This window comes from Bidens hawaiensis, unplaced genomic scaffold, assembly GCF_021521415.1.
Source record: "Bidens hawaiensis isolate Kalapana, Puna unplaced genomic scaffold, B.hawaiensis_p1.1 tig00013993_1, whole genome shotgun sequence".
NCBI classification, from domain to species: Eukaryota; Viridiplantae; Streptophyta; class Magnoliopsida; order Asterales; family Asteraceae; genus Bidens; species Bidens hawaiensis.
Window position 1 is genome coordinate 35,679 of NW_027492202.1, and position 27,129 is coordinate 62,807.

Here is a 27,129-nt window from a genome sequence, read left to right on the forward strand (position 1 = left end):
GGCAATACAATCAAAATACGCATTCTGTTTGCTTCAAGTAACGTTTTTCGAAATATGTTTGAAAACAATATCACGAATACTAACAGGAGAATCTTATTTTAGATTTCATAGGATTGATCAGTGACGAAGCTTGGCCATAGTCACAGTGGTGACTGAAGTCGCGATCCCAAAAATCTTCGGGCCGGCGATTCAGTTTGGGTCGGCGATTCGGTTCAGCTTAGTTTGTACGCTTATGATAATGCTAATATGAAGCAACTACTAGAAAAGCAGAACGACCGCAGTAGAGACATCACTAAACATTTAACTTCAGGTGCTATAAACTTTATTTATATTATTTATAGATTTAATGTATATTTACATGCCAAATTATTTAATTTTATGTAAGTTTGATAAATAACCTGTTGACATTATGGTATTGTATATCTGAAGAGCGTATTGTTACATATGCATCAACACTTTAAAGTTTTGAACTTACTAGAAAGTGACGCAGAGGTTAGTGCTTTGCCAACAGAAGTTTATTTAATTTTTTTATTTCACAAAAACTCAGTTAAAGTCTATATTTAATGAACATCTTTTGCAAATTGAAAAAGTAGGTGTGAAACCAGTAAACGACTAAATGTTATGATCAAGAGAGGTTGAAATATTAAAAGTCAGTAGAAGAGTTAGAATCGAACTTGAGTTTACTGAAAACCAGGTATATTTTGCGTTCCCGAATAGTTAAGTATTTTCATTTTGTCGTCTAATTGTAGGTATAATAAGTAGTCAACACTTCTGGATTCTTTGGTTGAACGTTGAGTTCTTTATTTGCCCTGTTATTTGCCAGGCTCTTAACATGAACGGATCACAACGTCAAGTAAGAATTCTGATTAAATTGCAGCCATACAAGACTATAGGAGACCTGAAGCATGCTTCTTTCTGGTGGATAGCGACGTAAGTATACTCGACTTGATAAATGCCATCATTATATACCATATACGTGTATATCACCATCTAAATAGTTCCAAAATACCCCTTTAGATAAGTTTTGAATTTGACCCGACTAATTACCCGTAAACAGATCCTTAACTTAATCTGACATGCTGCTGGTAATCTGTCAAAAGTCAATTTGACTATCACAAGTCAACTGTTTAATTCCAATACTACCCTTGGTAGCAAAACAATTCTGCAATTTGACTAACATTGACTGTAGTAAAAGTCAACTGCACTAATACCAACAAGAACTTTGACCTGTTCTTTAAAAATACATACCCTTAATCACAATGACTATTACCAAATGAATTTGAAGTTGCTTGCTAATGACCCAAAGCAGACCCAAAATGCATGTTAGATGATATGATATATTTTGAAAACAAATTAGAACGTAACTATATAATTTGGTAAAATGTTTAAGGAAGTCAAGCGCACACAAAGTGAGAGTTTGATAAAACTGCGTATTAAAAAATAAAAGGAATTTAATCATAGGTTTTGTTAACATTTTGATTTAAAAAGATTCTATTCAAACCCAATCTCAAAACTTAAATGAAATGAAGTTTACTAAAACTAAGTAAGTCTCAAATAAAGTACTCAGTGATTTAAATACATATATATATTAAGATAGGATTCAAAATCATTTTAATATTGGATGTGACCAGAGCAAGTAAATTAATATTTTATAAAGTTGAAGACCAATAAGAAAAAATATATTGTTTACCTGCAAGGTGTTAAAAGTTCTGAATAGGGCCCGAATGTGAGAATAAAACTGGCGCCGAAAGATGACTTTACAACAGCCTCAACATTATAAAAAACACTTATAAGGGCTTGACAAAACATAATTTAATATATAGTTTCTCCTGCGATAATTTGATTTATTTTCGTACGATGCAGGTTGATTGATGTATTCGTGTTTGTCTGGCGTAGTTAAAGGTGGTTCTTTCCAGCAAGAGTAATAGTTGCTAGATTTTTGTTGTTGGTTAGTTTGTAACATGAACAGTCATATAAAGCCAATGTGAACCTGCCCGTGCGCGGGGTAAAAATCTAGTTATTTATATTTATGAAATTATGGTTAATGATTTAGTAATTATAATAATTAATAAAATACTAAAATATTGAATAGTAAAATAAATAGTAAATATGTGAGGAGGGAATCCTCTATTTAATATATATATATATATATATAATTTAATTGAAAATAGAGTTGTATTTTCTTTAATAATTTTTGTTATTTGTTAGCATTATAAAAACTAAGTACACAATTATATAATAGCCAAAATTCTAACCCAAAGTGTTGATTAGTGGGTAATTGGGTATTCAGTAGGGCTGTCCAAACCGCTCGAACTCGCTCACCGCTCGCTTGGAAATTGCTCGGAAAATGCTCGCTCGTTTTTTCGCTCGATTGAAAACGAGCCGCTCTGCTCGGTTTGGTTTGTAAACGAGCCAAGCAACGAGCAAAGGTCTGCTCAGTTCGGTTCGGCTCAAATATTTTTAATTTATTTTATATATTATATATGAAAAAATATATTAATATATAGACAAAACACATAAATATAAACTTACAATTATTTTTACCCCTTTAAAATTTTCATATTTCGTCAATTTTATAGTTTTATTTGTTCGCTTTAAGTTTTTACAATACTATAAGTTTGTTTAAATGATCATTATATCTTATTTCAAACTTATTTTTAATAAAAATTTACAATCTATTACACGTTTGTCTAAAAACTATTAATTTATTTATAAAATATATTATTTACAACCTTTAAATTTGTTTATTATTGAAAAATTTAAAGTGAAAAAGAAATAAATAATGCTCGAAATCACTCAATGTTCGATCGAAAAATGCTCGATTCGAATTTAGCTCGTTTCGGTTTTCGCTCGGTTCGAATTTCAACCGTTCGGTTCGGTTCGGTTGTAAACGATTCAAGCAACGAGCAAGCCTTCGCTCGGTTCGACTCGGCTCATAAACAGCCCTAGTATTAAGTTATTCCCCACATATAATGAAACTAGCATAAAGCCCATGTAGCATTTGAGCTGGGCCAGGCTAGTACCCATTCCCCAAACATGCCGAACATAATGGTAACCCGTTGCCATTTGGTAAAAGTCTATTATTGTTATTTGTTTTGTTTAGCCTAGCTATTCTTGATAGAGGTGTAAAAAAAACCCGAACCCGGAACCAGACTCAATAAAAATACCCGGAACCGGTTTTTTTATACCTGAACCCGTACCCGACCCTATCCGTAGGGTACGGATAGGGTATGCATTTCGATACCAAAACCCGTACCCGAAACCGGATCCGATTTGTACCTGGGTAATACCCAAAAACCCGAATCGTTTCCATACCCGAACCGGGTTTTACAAATACCCGGAAATGGGTTTCTCAAATACCCGATCTATACCCAAAAAATATCCGAAAAAATAATCCTAAAATGTGCAACCCCTTAAAAACTCAATATATATCCAAAAAATACCCTAAAAAAGCCAAAAACCCCCCCCAAAAATAGGGTTTTTTCAGGGTATTCAAATACCGGTTTTAGAATACCCGGTTCTATACCTGACCCGATACATAGGGTGTGGTTTTTAGAGATAATTCCCGGACCCGAACCCGACCCGGGTTTTGCCAATACCCGATTTTCCAATACCCGGTCATACCCGAACCATGGTATTTGAAAACCCCGATTTGTGCACTTGTAATTCTTGATATGCAATTAAATTACCAAGTAATTCTCAATTTGTAATTATATCTTTTTAACCTTTATTTATTTATTATTTTTGTGATCGGTAGGGAATGTTTGGGATTGAGTTTAAAAAATGTTTATTGGCTTATTCAAAAAGCCATTTTGAAAAGTCTGGATTTGAGGTTTTTAGAAAACTATTTTTTAATCTTTTCAAAAAGCTAAAATAAAAAAGATTTTTGTGATTTCCAAACACATTTTGGCTTATTCGCTTTTTGTAACATCTCGTTTTCTAGTTTCGGTTAATAAATAAAAATACGAGTTATTATGAGTTGGGCTAGTGTTGGGTTAAATGATATGGGTTATGGACTTGGGTTATAAAAGAAAGAAAGAAAGAAAGACCATGGGATTAAGCCCATGATCCATAATTATATAAGTCATAATTACCCATTTAATTTCATTTCACACATATTCCACACACCATCCAAAACACACACTTAAGCTCTCTCTCTAGTTCTCTCCTTATCTTAGCCGAAACCAAGAAGGAAACCGAGCACCGACCCGAGGTAATAATAGTATGATGTTGTATATACCCAAACCCGCTAGATCTAGTCACGAAACGATAAGCCGACACCTTAAACCGTTAAAGTCACGAGATCCGGATAGAATTGGGTATAAATCGATCAAAAGATGAGCTTAGGGCTCAGATCTGGATCGAACGAGACGAAAAACGGTGAAAATGGTGTAAAATGGGGTAAACCGCGTTTTTCCGGCCACCGCCCGGTTTTCCGGCACGGCGGCGCGGGTATTTAAGGATGTCAGAGAATTTTTCTGATATTCTCTTACAAAACCTAACCCTAATTCGTTACGGGAGAATAACGGATGAGCTTCAATTCGTTATGTGGTTCGTTACGGAAGAACCCTCGTTTCTTAGACTAGTTCGTTAAGGAAGAATAACGAACTAGTTGAGCAATTCGCTATGATTGCCAGTTCGCTATGAAAGACCACTTTGCTATAAAGTTCAATTCGTTAAGATGGTCCATAAGTGGTGATTCGTTATGATATAACGAATCAGAACTCCATTTGTTATAGAATTATAACTCGTTAAAGAACTGAATAACGAATCAGATATCTGGATAACGAACTAAGTTTACAAGAATGGCATAACAGTCCCTAGACTTAGAAAAGAATGAATTAATTGCAAAGAAGCCCTCGAACTTTTAAGTTAGCAAATTAATTAATGAGTTAAAATCCTAATGGAAAATGTGTTAAGATAGCTCGACCTCAGCCAGGGGCTCTGCCCCTAGACCCCGCTGCCAGGGGCGCTGCCCCCGGACCCCTATGCGTTGAGGGTAATTATTAAACTAGAAAGACGATATGGGTAGTGATAGTTAATTGATACATGTAATTGTTATACAGTTAGTCGTGCACAACTCAAGAAAAGAATAACTATAAACGGTGAACGTAACCGCATTCAAGGTGAGTTTCTAGCCCAATTCCTTGTTATGTTTTCGGGGCTGTGTGCATACTCGATGTGATTGTTAATACACTTATCCTAAGTGATAAGTCTATGCCTTATGTGAATTATGTGAAATGTATGATTGATTGCTTGTCAGTACGTGAACGATCTTCGGATATTGCGCGTATTGTCAAGTTATGATTATGGATATAATGTTGTGTATAATGTATGAATGATATGTACGTATGTTATGAATGGATGTAAGAGATAGCCAGGTGCAGAAGAAAGGGACTGAGCCCTAATAATACTCAAGGTAGAATAATGGACCAGACCCAAATGATATCCGAGACAGAAAAAGGGACCGAACCCAAATAATATCCGAGGCAGAATAGAATAATGTAAAGTAGAAATTTGAATAAAGTATGAAGGTAAGTGTATATATATATATTATGAATGAAGTATGAGAATATGAAGTATGTAAGAAAGTATGTGGTATGGATGTATGGTATGTTGTACGATTAACTAGAACTCACTCAGCGTAGCTGACTTTTAATATGCACGCAGGTGAGTAGAATGAAGCAGCTCGCTTGAGGGGAACACGTGGCCACGAATAAGAGACTGGCGTCTGAAGACTCAAGACGTTTATTAAATTGTGTTTTAAATTTTGAAAGACAATATGTTGTTAAGACAAAGTTATGGAGTAATATGTAATGTTTATGAAAGTTTTTATGTTCCGCGTAATGTTTTTAATAACTCTGATATTTAGAACTATGTTTATGAGTAAATCCAACGTCCAAAATGAGGCACCAGTAACAGGGCCTTACACTTTTTGAAAACATCAAAAAGCTAATAAGCATTTTTCAAACTCAATCCCAAACATGCTAAGTCATCGTGATTTTTGTCAAATTGTGATTGTCGGTAGTACTTATTTTTCTAGTATGGTTAGAATTTCGTTATAACTAATTAATTTTATAAGGTTAAATATAATATATGTGGCAATATTATACTATATATAATAGCAAACATAAAGCTACAGTACACTGATAGAAGGTCCAATCAGTGGCTGCCATGGCAGCCACTAAGTCTCTTTTTTTTTAATTTTTGGAAATCTGTTGTTTGACTATATATTAATTTAAAGTAACATACGTAACAAAAACGGAAGTTGTCTTAGTGGTAGTGTTAAAGTGTTGTAGCGTGCAGGTCTCGGGTTCGAACCTTCGTTTTGCCGGTTTCTGTTTTTTTTTTGTGTTTTCTTTTTAAAAATAGAAATTGATCTTTGTATTTATAAATTTCATACTAAATCAAGCTATGAAAAGGTATGGTGTGATGATAAAGTTATTATAACATACTATGTTTTATGTGTGTTTAAATCGTGTGAACGGCGCAACGCGCCGAGGTGAAACAATTGGTTTGGATGTTGATGTCGTTAATCCTACAATGCTCTTGGCTAAAAGTACCATAGCAGATAACCTTTTAGAAGTCAGTTATTGTTCCAATACATATATGCTACTTTTAAAAGCTCGCATGAATCTGCAATGGGCCAGCTAATACAATTTATAGGTACCTAAACATGTGTCTTCAACATTGTGTGAAGATTGCAACCTGCAATATCACTTCCAAGCACAATATGGAGTTGACGCGGTTAAAGATTTTGTTGGGTTAAAAGCGATTTTATGTGTTTGTTTCAAATGCAAGTGTAGATTTTGCTTGCCTGTAGCTGTATATTAGTTTTGGAATTCAAACTTGGTCCCCTTTAAGGGGATGTATCATTCTGAAGTTGAATGCGAATAATTGTTATCTATTTTGTTAATAGATTGTGTAGATCATATTTTGAAGTTTGTTGTCTATAGCTACTTTCTTTTTAGTTTTTTTAGATTAATTCTAAACACATTAGCACATCAAATAGTTCATAAAATAACGAAAGGTTGAAGACACTTGCAGGTGTAAACGATGCAATAAAAAGTTACTGTTAGTGAATCGCGCCGAGGTATCTTCTAGTTATTATAAAAACAAAACTGAAAAAAACTTACAAGAAGCTAAGATGCAGGCTAGTCACCTTCTCCAAGAGGAGAACAGGCTTGGTTAAGAAAGCACGGCAACTTTCGGTTCTATGTGACTTTGATGTGGCCGTCATCGTTTTCTCCGCCCGTGGGAAGCTCCATGAATATTCTAGCGGCAGCAGTAGTAACAGATGATTAACTTCATCTATTATATGTTATTCCTTTCAGTCTGTACGGAGTTTAATATTTGGTAATTGTTGATGGGACATATTACCTATAATTAACTAATAAAGGGTTTCCCCTTGAATGTATATATAGAGAGATAAATATTAATATCATAATCTAATCACACACACATAACAATTTTGTGTGCCTCCTCTCTCATAAAATCGAGTTCCTCTCAAGAACCCTAACACCATCCTTAACTATACATCCCAAAGGGGAACTCGACCAAGATGACAAACATGTCGACTATCTCATACTCTGCTGCGATTACTATTCTCCATGCTGTAACAGGTTCATAGGTTTAATATTTATCATATTTCCTATGACTTACATGAAGAACTGATCAACATGTGACATCAGAGTGATGTTGATTAATCAGTTCTTCATGTTTTCCGTAAATCTGGAATTGAATAAAAAGACATGAACTAAAACTTGATAAACCCTAATTTTTTAGGTTTCTTTTTTTTCATGTTCTATTATGAAAACAATACATGAAACTGTTTAAAATCGTTAAAATTCATATTTAGTAAACTCTAATACTTTCGAAATCCGTTAATTTCATGTTTAAAGATTTCGATTCCAAGTTTTTTTTATGTTTAATTGTTAAAATTTTCGATGATGTTCTTCGTGTTCATCATTATTATCGAAAATTATACATATGTTGGTTCAAAATCTAGATTAAAATTTGTTAATGATTATTTAGGGAAATATTTTTTCAAATCTTGAATAACTTAGAAGTTTTAATATTTTCTAAAAAGATTTGAATCCCCTTAAATAGGAAACAAATATAATTGTTAATCATTAAAAAGATTTGAACCAAATCTTATCATTATAAATTTAGTTAATAAAGATCATGGGTTAGGACTTAAACCAGTTTACGGGTTCACGGGCTATTTAAAAATCATGTATTTTGGGCTTAAAATAGCTTATGTGTTCTAAGAATTTATGAGTTTCTAAAATGGTTTGGGGTCATAACCCATAAACCCGAAAACTCACTAATACCGGAATCAACATTTTCCATAAAACTCCATAAAATCATGTAAACACCCAAATACTGAAAAACCCACTAAAAGCCGGAAACTGGCAATTCTTGGGAACCCAAAATTTCCGAGAACTGATTCCGCAAAATAAGGTCCTACCGGAAACTTAAAAATCCTTACTCTAAACATTTTCCGCTATTAACTAATTAAATGTTTTGTAAACCTTAAATATTATAAAAATTTTACAAAACATAAAGGCTTAACTTGAATGAACTTTTGATGTAACGCTTCTGCCCAAAAGTGATGAGTTACATTTACCTTATCATTCAAGTATAATTGAAAAGCTTTAGTCTTGCCTAACATGATACAAATGTCTCACTTCTGCCCAAAGGTGATTTGTTACATTTTTATTTAGCAAAAATAGCCGGTGCATAATTAAAATAATTGTCTCATTTCTGCTCAAAGGTGATGTGTTACAATTGTTTTGCACATATACTTAAATAAATTTTAATTATACCCAAAGGTGATTTATTTTTTGTTTAAGTAGAACTATTAATTATTGTCTATTAGTTTGATGTTAATAATAGACATATCACATCTTCAATAAAATATAGTGATCCTCATATTAATGATCATCATTAATCTAATGATCATAAACTTTAATCTATATTATTTTAATATCCCATAATATTACTCACTATATTTTCTTTCATAAATAACAATCTCATCCAAATCATCCACTCTAATCTTAAAATACAATTGAATTTTGTCTCATAAAGAGTTTTAATAACATTTAGTTCTTCTCAATTTTAATTATTCATTAAGACATGATATGGCTATCCTACTCCTCTTTCTAATAACATTCATTATATTAAAAACTAGAGCATAACAAATGGGATGCGTCAATCATAATGTCTCTTATAATAATGATAATCAATAATTTATTTAAATAAATGCTATACTAGAGTTATTCTTGATTTAGTTTTTCCTAAGACTAATCAAAAAAAGCATAAGATGCATGCATTCTTTCTTGAAAATTCTAACTATAAGGTTAAATGGCATTACCGAATACTTCATAATGTAAAATACCATGACCCATAAAATTAAGGGCTTACACATGGAAATAAATACATTTTTTAGTACATTACATACTAAAATTTTCAGCAGTACAATTTGGTGCCTTACGAATCAACTATTGTGACATCTGCCCGATCCGACCCGACCCAGGTACCCGTTTCTCTTACCCGAACTCTTTCTTTTATGATTTAATATTTATTTATACTTATATTTTACTTTTAATAATAATAATATACTTTTCCTTCCCGCCTCTCTCTCTCTCTCTTTCTTTCCGCCGTCCCCTCCCTCTTCCTTCTCTCTTTCCGCCTTCTTTTCCCTCTTGTCGCCGTCCCGCCCTTACGCCTTGTTTCCCTCTTTTTCTTCTAACTCTTTGCTTATCCTTTGGTTCTTCCCGCCTAAGGATGTCTGCAGCTCCACGCGCCAGACTCCTTACATGGAAGCCTGCGTGAAGACATCTTGTTCCTGCGATGCGTGAAGAGAACTCTTCTCGCAGCGCGCTAAGAATGCATGTTCTTCCCGCAATGCGCTAAGAATGTATGTTCTTCCCGCGATGCGCTTAGAATTCCAAGTTCTTCACGCAGCGCGCTAAGGAATTGTGATTCTTCCCGCAGCACGCTAAGGATTGTTGTGCCAGCCTTCGCGCTCGCGCACTCAGCCTTCTCGCGCTTGACCCTTTAGTCTAGTCCTGTTTTATCCAGCCTGTATGCTTTTGTGTTGCCTTTTCTTCTGAGCTGTTGACCTAACCTATCTAATGTCTGAATAGTTACTTTCGGCGCAGCATGCGTACCAACCCCATTGGTTGGTAGAAAAAGTGACTGACATTATCTTTTGAGATCTGCTTTTGCCATGCTTGACCAGTACCTTTATCTGAACCGCCCATGCTTTTTTTACTGTTCCCTGACAGCTTTATCTTGCCCCCTGCAGCTGCCATATCTTTTGATATCTTTTGTTATCTTTTGTTTTGTCTTGTTCTGTTTGTCTTGGAATCTTTTCCCTTTTTTCTGGATTTATGTCTCCTAGGGTTTCTCTATAAATAATAGTATTATTTTTCCTAACACTACACACACAAAACACTTACTCTCTCCTGACCTCCTCCTTGCTCTCTCTGCCGCCTCCCTCTCTGCCTCCGTTTTCTCCTCTCCTCTGCCCTGTTCTCCGGTAATATATTATATTTAATAACTTATTAATTATGCTAACTTGTAATCAAGACTTAAAACCAATCATTAAAACAATAATCTTTAATTATAGGTTAACTTGTGCTTGTTTAAAGTTGGTTCTTGCTTTACCTTACACCGCACCGATTATCAAGTGAGTAATCTCGTACCTAATCCCTTTTTGCTTTTAATGTTTTGGGATGTTCATGTGTTCATACAAACTTAGTCTTAAACTTGTTTATGAACTTTAGTCGCGCAGTATCCCATGTGTTGAGGACGTAGACTTGGCTGTTTATTTGTATGTGTGGATCATTAACCGTCTTGTCGGTCTATTCCGCAGTTTTCATGGTACCATTAGATGAACACGGGAGAACATTCGTTTATGATTTTCTCTTTTGTTACACTTGCACAGTTAGTCTTGTTTGTGAGCTCAATTGAGAGCACTGGCAGTCTTGTCTCTTAGAGTTGGTCCCAATCAGATTACACCCTTGTTGAAAACCAGACATACACATGTTGCGCGCAGATTTATGATTATCTATGTATTGTATTAAACTTGATTTCTCACCAACACGCAAGTGTTTGACGTTTATTTTAACACATGATCAGGTTTGCAGTAGCTGTTTTGGAGCTTGTGGACACGTAGGACGTTTTCACTTTTGGACCTAGAATTAAAATGTATTAAGACAAGTTAATGTTGTTTGAATGTTATAATTTATAATATATTGATTTATGTTTGATTTATGTTCTTTATTTTCCCCGCTGCGCGTGCGCGATAAAATGTGTATTAATAAATATTGACACCAATAGTGTCGCGAGTAATGAAGCAATATGTGGCGCCCCGATGTATAATCCGCCTTTGGTCGGGGTGTTACAGATTGGTATCAGAGCTCGTTGACTTTAGGATAGGTGGTTAGACGTAACGGCCTAGAATACCTAAGAGTCCCTTCTCGCGCATGAGAGAAATCTCATGTTTGCGCGCTTATTGTTAATTACTCGTTATTTATGAATATGCTCGCACTTGCGCAGTATATGATTTTATGTTTTATTTCGCGATATTTCGATTTTTGCTGAATTTCGATTTTTATTGATTTTTCTTGCCTATTCGTTTGTTGGGATTTGAAGATCCGAAAAGTCATGGTGATACATGAATAGTTGATTTTCAATTTCCATTTACGATTATGTTCTGAGGTTGGAAACTTGAAAAGTCATGGTGATACATGAATTGTCAACCTCCAATACTCATTTTCTTGTATATTTTATATTGAGGATTGAAAAGTCATGGTGATACATGAATCGTCAATCTCCAATGCTCGTTTGCTCGTATATTTTAAATTGGGAATTCGGAAAGTCATGGTGATACATGAATTGTCGATTCTTGATTCGAATTTGTTACCTTTATTAAGTCTGCATTTAGGATCATTTATTTTACTTTAACTTTTGATAGCATCTAACTCCGTGAAACCAAGCTTTATAAGATTAAAACTTTGCGATAAAAACCAAGATATTAACTAAAATTAAAATTTTTATAGAATGCCTCCGCTATCTCGCCGATTTCAGAGAAGAGAAGCCTCGCGCATGCGTAGACAGCAACGTTCCCAGGAAATGGCCGCCGCAATAGCCCAAGCTTTGAGCCAAAACAATACCAATACCTCGAGTTATAACATTAAGTCCTTTAACGCGGGTAACCCTCCAAAGTTCACAGGTCTTGAAGGAGCCACCGTGATGCTCCAATGGCTCGAAAAGATTGAAAACACTTTCCTCCATACCCAATGCCCCTCAGACAGACGAACCCTATATGCTTCCAGCGTCCTGGAATCCAGAGCGCTTACATGGTGGAATGGAGTAGCTCATGCGCGTGGCGCAGAGGCTGCTTCTAGCATGACATGGGAGGAATTCAAGGAAATTCTTACGCGAGAATTCTGCCCTCCCAACGAAGTTAAGCGCCTGGAGGAAGAATTCTGGAACTTGAAGCAATACAGCGGAGAAGCGCGCGAGTACGCGACGCGCTTCCATGAACTAAGCCTGCTTGTCCCTCACCTTGTTACCCCTTCCCGCCGAGCCATAGAGAAATTCCTTGGGGGTCTCCCCATGGAAATTCAAGATTCTGTATGGGCCAGAAACCCAGTTACCCTCTCTGACGCCATCGAATTGGCCGCTGTGCTCAGCGACAACCATATCAGAGCAGGAACCCTGTTCCTGCGGGGAACAGAAAAGACCAAACTCACCAAGACTGTCCCTGAACCAACAGAAACCAAACCTGAACCCTCAAACCGTAACAACCTCAAGCGCAGGCGCAAGGCCTATGCGCTTACCAACCCGCCCATTGTCCAGCAACCCGCATACCAACCCCCAGTTTACGCGCCTAACCCACTGTCAGCCTACCCAACACCTCCTGTAGTCCATAACTATGCCTTAACCAATCCCGCACTCCCTGCCCCGCCTCCTAAGAAACCTTACACAGGAAACCATCCCTTTTGCCCAACCTGTAGATTTCACCACCCAACCCAAACCCCGTGTCGACTTTGTAACCGATGTGGCCGTACTGGTCACACTGCTGAGAACTGTAGAGTCCTTCCCGCCAATCCAATTGCGCCAACACCACCAGTCTACCCGCAGAACCCACAATCAATCTACCAAAACCCACGACCCAGATCGTGCTTTAACTGCGGTGATCCCAGTCATTTCCGGAACGCGTGCCCGAGACTACAAGTGCAAATCACACAAGCGAATCCGGTGAACCAGATTTCGAACCAAGTGACGCGTGGACGAGCTTTTAACATAACCGCGCACCAAGCGCAAGCGAATAATGACGTAGTTAATGGTACATTTTTACTTAACGGATTTTATGCTTCTGTACTTTTTGATACTGGCGCCGATCGAAGTTTTATCTCTCGCGCCTTCGAGCAGAAGCTTGCGCGACCGCGCGATGACTTAAAAGAAGATTTTTCAGTTGAATTGGCTAATGGTGAAACTGTTTTAATAAACTCAGTGATTAAAGATTGTACGCTTAACCTTAACGAAAACGATTTTCTGATTGACCTCATCCCCATGCCTCTTGGAAGCTTTGATGTTATTATTGGTATGGACTGGCTCTCGAAGAATCGCGCCGAAGTTATTTGCGCCAAGAAATTGATTCGCATACCTCGAGAAAATGGTGATCTTCATATTTACGGCGAAAAACCCTCCAGTGGTCTTAAACTTATGTCTTGCGCCGAAGCCCGTAGGCTCATGCGGAAAAGGTGTGTTGCATTTCTAGCCCATGTGGTTAAACCTGCTGAAGAGAAGAAGCTTCGCGATATCCCTGTTGTGCGTGATTTCCCTGAAGTTTTTCCTGATGATCTTCCTGGTATCCCTCCCGCTCGTGAAGTCGAGTTCCGTATTGATCTTGTCCCTGGTGCTTCCCCCGTAGCTAAATCTCCTTATCGTCTTGCACCCGCTGAGATGCAAGAATTGGCCAGCCAACTTCAAGAGTTGACTGCTAAAGGATTCATTCGCCCTAGCTCTTCGCCCTGGGGTGCTCCGGTGTTGTTCGTTAAAAAGAAAGATGGATCGTTTCGCATGTGTATTGATTACCGCGAGTTGAACAAACTCACCATTAAAAACCGGTATCCCTTACCGCGTATTGACGACCTCTTTGATCAACTCCAAGGTGCCTCTTGTTTCTCGAAGATTGATCTCCGCTCTGGCTATCACCAGTTGCGCATCCGCGATGAAGATGTTCCGAAGACTGCTTTTCGAACTCGTTATGGCCATTTTGAATTCTTGGTCATGTCCTTCGGTTTAACCAACGCACCCGCCGTTTTCATGGATCTAATGAATCGGGTGTGTAGGCCTTTCTTGGATAAATTCGTGATTGTGTTTATCGATGATGTTCTGGTGTATTCTAAGACCAAGGCCGAGCACGAGCAACATCTTCGGTTGGTGTTGCAAAAGCTTAGAGCCGAGCAGCTCTTTGCCAAGCTCTCCAAGTGTGAATTCTGGTCTGATGAAGTACAGTTTCTTGGCCATGTTGTGAACAAGATGGGTATTCATGTCGACCCATCCAAAATTGAAGCAATCAAGAACTGGATTACGCCATCCTCTCCTTCTGAGATCCGTTCCTTTCTGGGCTTAGCTGGTTACTACCGGCGATTCATTTCGAACTTCTCAAAGATCGCTTTGCCTTTAACAGCTCTAACGCACAAAGGTAAACCGTATATTTGGGGCTCGAAGCAAGAAGAAGCCTTTCTAACGCTCAAGCGTTTGTTGTGTGAAGCTCCTGTTCTTGCGCTACCTGAGGGTAATGATGATTTTGTCGTGTATTGCGATGCATCCAACCAAGGTCTCGGTTGTGTTCTTATGCAACGAGGCAAGGTTATCGCTTACGCATCAAGGCAACTTAAGGTTCATGAAAAGAATTATACAACTCACGACCTCGAACTTGGTGCAGTTGTTTTTGCCTTGAAGATCTGGAGACACTACCTTTATGGTACTAAGTGTATCCTTTACACTGACCATAAAAGCCTTCAGCATATCTTTGATCAAAAGGAACTTAACATGAGGCAACGCCGATGGAACGAACTCATCAGCGATTACGATTGTGAGATCCGGTATCATCCTGGTAAGGCTAATGTGGTAGCCGATGCGCTCAGCCGAAAACCCTGCCAGCTTAACTGTATCTTGCCGCGCACCCAGCTTCACTTCGCGCCGATTCAAAGCAACCTTGAATCGCGTATTCGTGACGCGCAGCGCGCATCCATCAGTAACGGTAACCTTCGCGCCGAGTTAGCGTGTGGCGCGGAAGCACACTTTGTCCCTAATCTGAGTGGAATTCTCTGTTATCTTAATCGCATCTGGATTCCCTTTGATGAGAATCTTCGCGCTGATATCCTGAGTGAAGCGCACAAATCTCGGTATTCTATTCATCCTGGCGCTGATAAGATGTACAAGGATTTGCGCATAACTTATTGGTGGCCCGGTATGAAGAAGGATATTGCTGTGTTCGTAGCTAGATGTCTGACTTGTTCTAAAGTGAAAGCTGAACACCAACGCCCATCTGGTTTGCTCGAACAACCAGAAATTCCTACGTGGAAATGGGAATGTGTAGCAATGGACTTTATTACCAAGTTACCTTTGACAGCAAGCAAACATGATAGCATTTGGGTAATAGTGGATCGATTGACTAAGTCTGCTCACTTCCTGCCCATTCGTGAAAACTACCGTGTTGAGCAACTCGCGCAGCTGTATGTCAAGGAAATTGTTTGCCGTCATGGTACTCCTTTGAGCATCATATCCGATCGCGATGGCCGTTTTATATCTCGCTTTTGGAAATCTCTCCAATCTGCGCTAGGAACTCGCTTGGACATGAGTACGGCATATCATCCTCAGACTGACGGACAGTCTGAGCGAACTATTCAAACTCTTGAGGATATGCTCCGATCTTGTGTTCTTGATTTTGGAGGTAATTGGGATTCGCACCTGCCTTTGATCGAGTTCTCTTATAATAACAGCTATCATTCCAGTATTGGTATGGCCCCATTTGAAGCACTTTACGGTCGTAAGTGCCGCTCCCCGATTTGTTGGAGCGAAGTGGGTGAAACTCAAATCACAGGACCCGAACTTGTTCAAGAGACAACAGATAAAATCGCCAAGATCCGTGATCATCTGCTGACTGCCAGAAGCCGACAGAAGAGTTACGCAGATCGCAGGCGAAAGCCTCTCGAATTTCAAGTTGGTGATCTTGTTCTCCTCAAAGTGTCGCCCTGGAAAGGTGTTGTCCGCTTTGGGAAGAAAGGTAAGCTTGCTCCTCGTTATGTTGGTCCATTCAAGATTCTCGCGCGTGTGGGAAAAGTTGCCTACAGACTTGACCTGCCGCCCGCGCTCAGTAATGTGCATCCAACGTTCCATGTATCCAATCTCAAGAAGTGTTTAGCTGACGAGAACCTTCACATTCCACTTGATGAAGTTCAAGTTGATGAATCTATGCATTTCGTTGAGAAGCCTGTTGAGATTATGGATCGCGAGGTTAAGCAAACCAAGCGCAGTCGTATCCCTATCGTGAAAGTTCGTTGGGAGTCCAAGCGCGGAGCCGAGTTTACATGGGAAAGGGAAGATCAAATGAAGATCAAGTACCCGCACCTGTTCTCTGCGCAACCTACTTCGAGATAAATTTCGGGACGAAATTTCTTAAAGTAGGGGAGACTGTGACATCTGCCCGATCCGACCCGACCCAGGTACCCGTTTCTCTTACCCGAACTCTTTCTTTTATGATTTAATATTTATTTATACTTATATTTTACTTTTAATAATAATAATATACTTTTCCTTCCCGCCTCTCTCTCTCTCTCTTTCTTTCCGCCGTCCCCTCCCTCTTCCTTCTCTCTTTCCGCCTTCTTTTCCCTCTTGTCGCCGTCCCGCCCTTACGCCTTGTTTCCCTCTTTTTCTTCTAACTCTTTGCTTATCCTTTGGTTCTTCCCGCCTAAGGATGTCTGCAGCTCCACGCGCCAGACTCCTTACATGGAAGCCTGCGTGAAGACATCTTGTTCCTGCGATGCGTGAAGAGAACTCTTCTCGCAGCGCGCTAAGAATGCATGTTCTTCCCGCAATGCGCTAAGAATGTATGTTCTTCCCGCGATGCGCTTAGAATTCCAAGTTCTTCACGCAGCGCGCTAAGGAATTGTGATTCTTCCCGCAGCACGCTAAGGATTGTTGTGCCAGCCTTCGCGCTCGCGCACTCAGCCTTCTCGCGCTTGACCCTTTAGTCTAGTCCTGTTTTATCCAGCCTGTATGCTTTTGTGTTGCCTTTTCTTCTGAGCTGTTGACCTAACCTATCTAATGTCTGAATAGTTACTTTCGGCGCAGCATGCGTACCAACCCCATTGGTTGGTAGAAAAAGTGACTGACATTATCTTTTGAGATCTGCTTTTGCCATGCTTGACCAGTACCTTTATCTGAACCGCCCATGCTTTTTTTACTGTTCCCTGACAGCTTTATCTTGCCCCCTGCAGCTGCCATATCTTTTGATATCTTTTGTTATCTTTTGTTTTGTCTTGTTCTGTTTGTCTTGGAATCTTTTCCCTTTTTTCTGGATTTATGTCTCCTAGGGTTTCTCTATAAATAATAGTATTATTTTTCCTAACACTACACACACAAAACACTTACTCTCTCCTGACCTCCTCCTTGCTCTCTCTGCCGCCTCCCTCTCTGCCTCCGTTTTCTCCTCTCCTCTGCCCTGTTCTCCGGTAATATATTATATTTAATAACTTATTAATTATGCTAACTTGTAATCAAGACTTAAAACCAATCATTAAAACAATAATCTTTAATTATAGGTTAACTTGTGCTTGTTTAAAGTTGGTTCTTGCTTTACCTTACACCGCACCGATTATCAAGTGAGTAATCTCGTACCTAATCCCTTTTTGCTTTTAATGTTTTGGGATGTTCATGTGTTCATACAAACTTAGTCTTAAACTTGTTTATGAACTTTAGTCGCGCAGTATCCCATGTGTTGAGGACGTAGACTTGGCTGTTTATTTGTATGTGTGGATCATTAACCGTCTTGTCGGTCTATTCCGCAGTTTTCATGGTACCATTAGATGAACACGGGAGAACATTCGTTTATGATTTTCTCTTTTGTTACACTTGCACAGTTAGTCTTGTTTGTGAGCTCAATTGAGAGCACTGGCAGTCTTGTCTCTTAGAGTTGGTCCCAATCAGATTACACCCTTGTTGAAAACCAGACATACACATGTTGCGCGCAGATTTATGATTATCTATGTATTGTATTAAACTTGATTTCTCACCAACACGCAAGTGTTTGACGTTTATTTTAACACATGATCAGGTTTGCAGTAGCTGTTTTGGAGCTTGTGGACACGTAGGACGTTTTCACTTTTGGACCTAGAATTAAAATGTATTAAGACAAGTTAATGTTGTTTGAATGTTATAATTTATAATATATTGATTTATGTTTGATTTATGTTCTTTATTTTCCCCGCTGCGCGTGCGCGATAAAATGTGTATTAATAAATATTGACACCAATAGTGTCGCGAGTAATGAAGCAATATGTGGCGCCCCGATGTATAATCCGCCTTTGGTCGGGGTGTTACAACTATAACACTCATAAGTACCAAAGGAAAATGAGTGTGTTGATCAGCAACATATGTACACAAAAAGAAATGTTTGGTGCTAGAAATAAGATGTTATTCAACTCACTACCACTAAAACCTAAAAGAGGATAATTGTAAGGTTCATAGAAAAAAATACAAGTATTACTTCCAGGTTTAAGTTCTCTAAGGAGAAGTCTCATTGCAAATATATGTCATTAGATTAGGCATAGGCATTACAAGACTATCCATAATTCAAAAGAACAACTGGCTAAAACTGATAGTTGTATAAATGATATTTAAGTTTGCTAATCCTAATATCCCATCAACACATGATTGGTTGAGTCTAGTTCTATATGTTTACCCGAAATCAACAAATAACTAACATGAGGGTTAGTGATAAATTTAAATGTTAATGTTATTAAAATCATAATAAACTGTCTTCAAATTACGCTTTATGATACCTTAAATATTCTGGAGATTAATCAGAATTTAGTATCAATACTTAAGCTACATTATGACAGTTATAAGGTTTGCATAGTCAACATAAAGTCACTATTACCTTAAACTCTCATATTATTTGTTATCAATATCTGGATTGAAACATTTATAAAATAGAACCAGATGATATTATATACTTTCACAACTTTTGTTATCATGCAAATAAAAATTTAACAAAGACAAATGAGACATATAAAATTCATCCATTAAAACCAAATTTCATGAGAAATCATGACATGGTTAATGAGGGTAATTTTTCATATAATCTCACTCTTAGTGATTTTAAATCATGTGTTAGATGTCTTAAACATTGTTTAGCTTAAGGAATAAGTATGGGTCCACCAGAATTATATTTCATTTACATTCGTGGAACTTATTCATATGGAATATTCAGACATAATTCTTTATCATTTAAAAGACTATTTACTTGTATCCAATCTGTCTTCTATGATCCACGGTCTTAACGAGATCCATTCATACATACATATTACGATTTCTTCTAAATATGTCCCTAAGTTTATTATGACATCTGGACGTTAATGAAATCAAATCAAGTCTAACATATATATGACAAATTCCCACATCACGTACATCATTGGAACTTCTCATGTAGTTTTTCTAGAGATATCGAATATTAGTGGGAGCCTTAAGTGTCTCAATAATAACTTACAAGATTTGCAAGAGGTGGGGGAGTGAAAACTTGATATTATCTCAATTGCACCTCTTGTACAAGATACTGCTCCATCACAACACTATTTAATCAAAACTTATCTCTTTAGAATTTACTACTACTACTCTTACAAAAGTTTCATTGTTGCTTAAAAGTGGGCATATTCAAATTTCTTAATAAACTAATCCTCACCTAGAGAAACTACAATTTATATTATTAACTTGTTTCTCTATTAGATTCTATTGGTCTTTAAATATTGACCATAAGCATTTAAATTTTCTAAAGGTTTATTAGGCCAGTGGGAGCAGTAAAAGTCTTTATAATGACTTGTTAGAAGTACAAGAGGCGGGGGGAAGAGAGTTATTAAATTTTACTCCAAATTTAACTCCATTTACACCTCTTGTACACCATACTGTACCAACTCTTACACACTTAGAATCCTGAAAATGATAGCAACCTAACCAAGAGCTAATCCATAAAACCGAGACTTTTAAAATTACCCAATAATCAACTCAGGAGGCCATCTTGGTTTTAAAACCTACTAACACTGATGATTATGTAACTTCCCTAACTAAATTTGAAATGGATGTTGGAAAGTTTAATGATCCTACCCCTTATAATTAAACCATTATCATCAATCATAATTGACTCTATAAGTCAGGATAACGTTTTGAGATTTGGTTGAATCACCTAAAGGTGTTTATAACTAAACTAAATCCTAACACAAACGTTAATACACTAAGAAGCATAATTGATTATTAAAGGTTAGATTCAAAAGGGAATAAATCATCAAAGAATCTTATAACCTATATTATAAAACATTTCTTTGAGGATCATCCCTATTCAAGTAGCTTATAATAGTTAAAGAGTTACGGTAGAAGAACATTAAAACAACTTTCCCTAATAACTGACTTACATATCTACATGCTCATAAAACAACCTAAATGTTATAAACTGAAGGTTAATGAACATTTAGTCTATAAGTCAATAAAATCCATATATGGGTCATGCAAACATCAAAATTTGATGAAATATTTATACAATTATTTTCATCGAAAACCAAGTGGATTAATGTACCTACCTCAAGATGAGTGGGAGCAACTAAAAACAAACTTGTCCTTATATAGATGACATTCTTCTGACAAGTATATGTTACATAAGTCAAAGCATTGTTCACACACTTTGATATGAAATATCTCAAAGATATCCCTTATATAATAGATATCATAACATTCTGAGATAGACCCAAAGGGACATTAGTTTTGTTCTATAAGTTTTATCTTAAATGAGTCCTTACACATGTAACAAACAATATTGCTCTATTTAGAGGATAATAGGATCATTGAGATTATTACCTTATGCTTCATTAAGTAACACCTTTTGTAGGTTCAAGTTTATACTCGTTCAGATATTACTCAAAATTGTAACACACTAGATATGCCTAGATTAATGTGAAACATCTAAAAGAGTATTAAAATATCTTTAAAAGAAACGAAAGACTATAACTTAAAAGAAGAAGTGAGAATTCAAACCGGTATATTACTCTAAACTTTGTCATATTCAGAGATAAGAAAATGTAATTTTCGGGATATATTCTTATGTCAGTAGATAAATCTATCTCATGGAGGAGTCATAATGAACTGATAACAACAACCTAAGTCATAACAACATAATATGTTGATTAATTACAACGTTGTTGTCAATAAATGTTGAATATTTATTAGTGGACTCATAAGTTTTATTAAATTCCAAATAATTTATATTTTGAAGACTAATTGTGATAACGCCAGCTACCATGTTTTCTCAAACAATAACAGTTTGATAGGTGTTGCACTAAATTTTGATGTGAAATTAATTATTCGTTTATGAACGAATTGAGGAATCTAAATTTCCATATCGAATACATTCATGATATGCTTAAGGATCCTATAACTAAAGGTCTATTACCCATAAGTATTATGAAAGCGCTTATAATCATGAGGGGTTTATTAATGACCACGTACAACTGCATATCGTACTATGAATGATTAACTATTAAATTTCCTCATCAGTTTTGATTTTGTATGTCTATTAATATGTTCTGCATGCATAATGACATATAGACAAATTATTATACAAATCAAACGTTTGAAGGGCTTACTTGAAAATTTTGATCATAACTACTTAGGTTTTTAATAAGGACTGCAGTATGATTAATGGGGGTCTTGAGCTGATGTTCAATTCAATGACTGTATTTCTGTGCTCCAGTTTAAGTTTAAAGCTAAAATGAGTGTTAACTCCTGATCAGGCTTATCTAGTACTCATAATAAATGATTACTCGGCCAAGTGGGAGAATGTAAGATTAAATATATAATTATATATATTTATATATGGCCATTATAATCATTTATATTATAATAGATTAAAATATTAACTATACCTTATTAAATATTAGTTTGGTAATTGTTGATGGGCCATATTACCTATAATTAACTAATAAAGGGTTTCCCCTTGGATGTATATGTAGAGAGATAAATATTAACATCATAACCTAATCACACACACATAACAATTTTGTGTGCCTCCTCTCTCATAAAATCGAGTTCCTCTCAAGAACCCTAACACCATCCTTAACTATACATCCTAAAGAGGAACTCGACCAAGATGACAAACATGTCGACTATCTCATACTCTGCTGCGATTACTATTCTTCATGCTGTAACAGGTTCATAGGTTTAATATTTATCATGTTTTCTATTACTTACATGAAAAACTGATCAACATGTAGGCGACAAAATTGTTCACAAATATCACAAGGGTACTTATTATGGTACTATTCGACATCAAGTTTGTAAGAAAAGGAGGTGTCGGTAACCTGTTCGTAGCTAACAAAATGTTAACATGAAGAGGTCCATTAATCCTAATTCCAAATTGTTATCTGACAAGAGGTATGCTCATATTGATGATAATTTCAAAGTTTAAATTGATGAATCTCGCAACGATGATGATGTGTTGCATTAAGATAAAGAGATAAACAAGCATAAAGGCATATTCCAATTGTAATGTTGTATGTGACAAAAAATTAGCATGGTGAAAAGTCAAGAAATCAAGTTTAGGGCTATAAACGAACACGAACAATGCCTTGTTCATGTTAGTTTGTTAAGGAAATCACGTGTTCATAAATGGCTCACGAACACTTACCAAACAAGATTTTATGTTTGTTTTCGTTCATTAAGAAAATGAATGTGTTCATGAAGGTTTTACGAACACAAACAAAGGCATAATCGCGTTCGTTCATTGAACTTTAAACAAACACTAACACTTAACTGGACAAATATTTTTGTTTATGTTTATTTATTTAAAAAATGAACATTTATGTTCATTTGTTTAAAATCTAAACGAACATAACTAAACAAAGATAAACAAACATAAATGGACACAAACGAACATATATTAACATATATAAAACTTTTAAATAGATGACTTATCCAGATAATATTTAATTATTTCCTATTATTACAGACGAACATAAAGGAACGTTCATAAACATAAATGAACGAACGAAGCATGTGTTCATGTTCGTTCATTTAATTAAACGATCACAAATCCTTTGTTCATGTCCGTTCGTTTACTAAATAAACGAACATAAACGAACTTCCTGCGAAACGGTTCACAAACAATTCACTCAACGTTCGGTTCGTTTACATGATTCAAGCTACTAGCATCATTTGTATTCAACCATCAACAAAGTTGATAATAGATGAAATTATGATACCAAAAGGTGAAGGTGGCAGTAGAGAAATTTATGGAAGTAGAGTAGCAAAGCGACTCACCAACTAAAGCTCCACTCCAAAGCTCAATGACGATTTCTTTTCAAGTGAGAAAAAATTGGTGATGGTCCTATAACTTGAATAAGCGACTCGCATGTGAACCGAAGTTAATGCGAAAGAAGGGTGAGAAGATTAATTCATTATAACTCACAACATAATCATCACAAAACCATTTTTAACAGTTTAGATTTTATTTTATCTTGTTGGGTTTTTATTACTTGTATTACTTAAGTCTAGCTACCGTACTTTGGTTTTCTATTTATTTAGGAGTACTCTAGTTAGTATTTGGTTATTTTGACTGAACTTAATGAGTGAATTAGTAGAAGAATATAAGAGTTCTTGCATTGTTAAAAACTTCTAACTAAAATCTTATGGGTCGAAGGGTAAAAGAATTTTTCTTTTTCTTTTTTTTTTTAACTCAAGAGTTAAACAGGACAAGCCACAAAACAAAATGTTAGACCTCTTCTAGACGGCTAGACCCGTGAGCGACGGCTGTAAAAGTCGTCTATGTAAAACTTGGAGCAACGCCAACTTGAAGGACCCGAATGGTTAATACAAAAAGTATAAGGGTGGTACGGAAGATCTCAATGGGCGGTCTGGTGGAGATCCAAAGTTTAGGGACCAAGTTGAATAACTTGGTGTCATAATTATCTTTTACTTATTATTAAATAAATTAGAGGTTTAGTTTAATTATGTTTCCTAGTTTGAGTAGGATTAGAATTGTTGGTGTTATATAAACCCATCAAAATGTTTATTTCTAGTAAAGTAGAGAAAAGTAGAGTAGTAGAGAAGAGTCATAAGTATTTTGTTCTTGTTTCTTATTAATGAAAAGAGTCGCATAAACGTTTTATGCAAAATCATGTTTGGTGTTCTTGATTCACCTCGCTAAAGTTTAACAAGTGGTATCAGAGCCTAACGATCCAGGCTTGTGTTTACGTTCGGCGGCAAGTCTTGATTGCGGTAGTAGTTCCGATCATAGACATAAGAGGCCAAGAAACCGATCGCATGAAAGAAACGGTTCAAGATCGCTACGAAGAGAAACGAAGGCTACTTGAATATTGATTGAGGGTCATCTGCAGTACGTATCCAGAAGCGAGTAAAGGTCTGCCCGTGAGGTTTGTTTGTTCTGTTGTAGGTAGCTTACAGTTACTCGGAGAACACAAGAGAAAATAGTTGCCGGCATCCATCAGTTGCTTGATTATTATAATAAATTGAATTGTGTGTCTATTCAATTGTGAGGTTATACACAGCCGCCACACAATATATATTGGTTTAATATTGCCATCAAAGTCAACAATAATTTATAGAAGTATTTGTTTGCTACTGAAGAAATCATCGAAGAAGACCGCATAAGACAAAAATCGTATTTCTGGGTATTATTATTTTAGCAACAGGGGATGTTTTAATTTAAAGAAACCATTAATTAGCAACTATTGTTTGGGGTGGTTGTTCGACCAAGAAGAAAAGAATCGATTGTAGCAAGATTCGATCCGATATTAGTAAATCAGAAACAATGGCAGAGTTACAAGTTATAGGAATCAAGAAGTTGAACCAGAGTAACTATAAACAATAGTCGACATGCATCAAATCGTATCTTCAAGGTCAGGATCTTTGGCAGGTAACGAACGGTACCGAGACGAGACAACCTGCAAACGATATTAACGGTAGTATCGGGAAGTGGCAGGTGAAAGCGGGCCGAGCGATGTTTATCATCAAGACAACGGTTAATGATGATGTTCTTGATCACATTCAAGATCTCGAATACCCAAAGCAAGCGTGGGATACGCTAGAGACCTTATTCACAAAGAAGAACGATGCTCGATTGCAACTATTCGAAGGTGAGTTGATGACGATTTCCTAAGGAGATCTTCCGATCGCACAATATTTCCGTAAGGTGAAGATTCTATGTCGCGAGATTGGAGAACTCGATCTACAGTCTCGGGTTAGCGATGCTCGTATGAAGCGGATACTCATTCATGGTTTAAGGCCGGAGTATTGTAGCTTCGTAACCGCTATTCAAGGGCGGGCGACCCAACCGAGTATTACCGAGTTCGAGAATATTCTTGCCGGACAAGAAGCCTTAGCAAAACAGCTAGCCGGTGTGTAAATTAAAACCGAGAGTGAAGCCTTGTATGTCGGAAGGAAGGAGAAGTATAGATTCAACAAAAATAAGAATCGTGATGGTGAGAAAGGCAAGGGTAAATATTGGGAGGATGAGAAACGTGACCGACCCAAGAAGAGAGAATGGAACCGAAAAGACCGGGTTGATAACTTTGAAGAAGATTTATCGGACGAAGAGAACCGAGACAAGGAATCAAGGTACCAACCAAAATACATTCCTTTTAGGTGCCATAAATGTGGACAAAAAGGGCATATGGTAAAATACTGTCGAGAACTTAAGGAGGAAGGTAATGCAGCTGTTGTTAGAGAAGAAGAACCGTGGGATGTGGAGGCAAATATGGCCGAGGTTCAAGGAAAATACGCAATTGACACCGAATTCAAACCAAACCTGATAGATGAATGGTTTGAAGAAGGCTTTTGTTGGTGGACAAGTCAGGAAGTAGTGCCAGAGTCGAATCCGTTAAAGGTAAACTTGGAATCATCTATTGTTATTTTGAATCTAGATGATGAGGAAATTGTGGTTGAAAAAGAAAGTACGGTTGATCAAGACGTAACCGTGATAGTAACCGAACAAGATGAGAAAGAAACCGTGTTGAATGAAGTGCACGAGGAGGTAGTTCCGTCTCATGTTACGGGTTGTCATAGTGGAACAGAAAACGTTGAAGATCCACAAACCAACAAACTTGACGTTGGAGTTTGCGTGAGGTTCATGCAAAGTTCGGGTGATCCGAATAAACAATCGGATGAAGGAGTTAAGTTCGAGAGGGAGCGCGCATCAAGTGAAGATGGAAGAATTGCTTTAAGTACCATGATAGTTGGTCATGAAGTTGAGAAAGCAAAAGTTGTTTCCCATCTAAAAACGGGTTATGCAGTTCTAAATAGTGGTAATCTCGAAACTAGCTTATTTGTCAACAGGAAAAAGAATCCCGCGGGGAGTGTTATAAAGTCGAATCCAAGAATTAAGCTCAAGGAGGTGCGAGCGTTACAAGGTGTGAAGGATCTTGGAGGGACAATCGAAGTTGGTATTGAGAGGGAGTGTAAAACTTGGAGCAACACCAACTTGAAGGACCCGAATGGTTAATTCGAAAAGTATAAGGGTGGTACGGAAGATCTTAATGGGCGGTCTGGTGGAGATCCAAAGTTCAGGGACCAAGTTGAATAACTTGGTGTCATAATTATCTTTTACTTATTATTAAATAAATTAGAGGTCTAGTTTTATTATGTTTCCTAGTTTGAGTAGGATTAGAATTGTTGGTGTTATATAAACCCATCAAAAGATTTATTTCTAGTAAAGTGGAGAAAAGTAGAGTAGTAGAGAAGAGTCATAAGTATTGTTCTTGTTTCTTATTAATGAAAAGAGTCGCATAAACGTTTTATGCAAAATCGTGTTTGGTGTTCTTG